This window comes from Azolla caroliniana, unplaced genomic scaffold, assembly GCF_043228905.1.
Source record: "Azolla caroliniana isolate FFs.n. ecotype wild unplaced genomic scaffold, voAzoCaro1.0.p SCAF_7, whole genome shotgun sequence".
Taxonomy (NCBI): Eukaryota; Viridiplantae; Streptophyta; class Polypodiopsida; order Salviniales; family Salviniaceae; genus Azolla; species Azolla caroliniana.
The window spans coordinates 1,088,710-1,091,466 of record NW_028230442.1 but is presented as its reverse complement, the minus strand read 5'-3'; positions in this window follow the sequence as shown (position 1 = coordinate 1,091,466).

Below are 2,757 nucleotides of genomic sequence, written 5' to 3'. Positions count from 1 at the left end.
TATGGATGTATGTATGTATGCATGCATGCATGCATGCATGTATGTATGTATGTATGTTGTTGGTAGCCGTTACCGGTAGGCCAAAAACTGTACACATACATATTCCCGGCGCCATATGTGAGTGAGTATAGTATACATATATACATTTTATGTATATAGAAGAGAGAAAACAGAGGAAATCCAGAGGGGGCAAAGAACAGAATCCCTGCGTTAGCTAATTAATTAGTCATCAATCCATCTCAGCGTTTTTTAATCATGGCCGCTTACAACACTACGAGTGCCAAGAGATGTGATGATCAATCTGAGATGAAGCAATCCTCCGCTCCTAATCGCAAGCATGTTCTCTCGGAAAGCAAGAAGCAGAACACTTGTGCTGGCTTGATCAATAATCACACTATTAACCCTAGTTCCGCTGATCATGTAAGCAAGCCTCTTCAAAGCTCAGAAGAATCTAGTATCGGACTCATATAACAACAATTCGTCTCAGATCGAAACCCATGGTGATACCAGATCAAAGGTCACAGCAGGATTTCCTGCAGGAAGGTTAGTGCTGATTATATCCTCTTCTAACTGTCTTCTGTGTTTATAATGTTTTAGGTAGAAATGAACTGAGTTTTTCGCTATTTTCAACGGAATGCCCCTAAGTTTTTGTTATTCTCCCAAATGCCCCTCGGGGGTTTATGTAGAAACTCATACGATGGTCCAAGTCATCTCCCCCTCTTTCTTTAGCTCTTTTGGGGTGGAAGAAGGAGGTTGGTGTGTGTATGTCCAAGGGCATTTGGGGTGATAACGGAAATTTAGTTGGAGATTATCTGAAGGGCATTTGGAGAATTGTCGAAGCACATTCCCGGAAGATGCCTACAACTTCTTCAAAAAACAATTTTCATGGAACTTTATAATGGAATTGATGGACAACCTTTTATTGATGCGTTGATGGTAGTAGGTACAATAGCCCTACAGATAGCCTCATCTCACCCGTCTCCAAAGGATTGCTCAGAAGAGGCAAGACTAGAGCTTATCATTATTTGTGAGCCCCCATCACATGTCTCCTTGGTTCCATCCAAGGTACCTACATATATATATATATATGTATGTATGTATATGTATGTATTCATACAAATCATTTCATTAGTTTTCTTCCTAACAACATTCTATTCCATTAGATGAGGACAAAGGTCAATAGCTATTATTAACAAAACTCCTATTCTTGTTGTGTGTATGGGCAGGTATTGGACAATTCCTATGACATTTGACAAAGACTAATGCTGTGGGTTCAATTTGTCTCTACAAAATTTGGCCAATCCATAGCTACAACTACCACCACCATTACTAGTATATACTTCTAAAAATGATATGCTTAAATATATATATATATATATATATATATATCACTCCTTTGGAATCATCAATCAATCATCATCATCATCAATTAATGATGATCTTTTTGTCTTGCTTTCTTTGAAAGAGAGGACCTTAAAACCACCAAATATGGGTACTCTTTTTTGTAAGAAGTATATTTTGTATAGAAATTGAGATGTTTGGAGCTCTTTCTCTGTAGTGTAAACGCTGAAAAAGATATGTACGATTCTAAGTTTGCCTATTCTCCCACGGTTTCTTACTTAGCTTAACACATCAAGCATGGAAGAATCGCATGTGGACATATGTATATGAACACTATATAGAGTGCATTGTACAAAATAAGATAAACTTTATTATATAACAGTCTATAGTGTGAAGATTGAGATTGTCAATTATTGCTTACATGTTACGGGCATAACTATAACTTATATCGTGATCATTTTGATTATAGTTTATGCTTATGTGGGGATAAGAGTATGCGTATTGATGGAGAATGTAAAGAAGGGCGGATTACTTTTAGATAGTAGGGGATTGGGACAACCCTTAGAGTGAACTTGCTTGGAGGCCTTGGCTTTAGCTATAAATATGAGGCTGGGTGGAGTGGCACCTTTCTTTCTCTCTCTATTTTCTTTATTCCCTTATCTATTTCCTTATTTTCATGCTTATTACATGCATCTATGACAATAAAAACCCTTGGCTAATATTACTGTCCTAGGCGTGCTTGATCATTAGATGTATCTATGACAATAAAAACACTTAGCATTACTGCCCTAGGCGCGATTGATCAATATTTGACTTGTTCGCAATCAAACCATGAAACGAGGACTTCATGGTTCAGACATGGAAGGCATGAAAGCATACAGAGTAGGGGTAGAAGTGGTCGTTTGTGTTAACATGATCATTAATTATGATTCAGGATGAGGAACAGCTTTGATTAATACTAAAATTTTGACAGATTACAAGTGTCTTGAATAAGAGATTACAAACAACATTCTAGTGCTAGATTGATGAACAGAGTTACAGACAGCCCTACATTACTATCATCATCACAGTATAAAGTCTACTAATAGGAGGAAGATGAGGAGGAGGAGGATTGGGAAGCATCCTAACCAAAGGGCAGAGGAGAATTAAGTAACAATGCAAATGCAGGATGTGAGAGATGCATAATGTTGTATGAGAGAGACTATACTAATGCTATTGCAGGGAGTAATTACAATATGCTGCACATCTGTAGATGGCAGTTAGCCATGGATGGGATGGGATGGGATGCGATGGGATGGCAATCAATTTGGAGCTCCCTTGCCCTTCTCCTGACCCTGCGAAGGGGCGTTGTGAGGCATGGTCATGGGCAAGGTGGGCATGGGCATATGATGTGCAGCCTCCGCCATGTCTGGAACG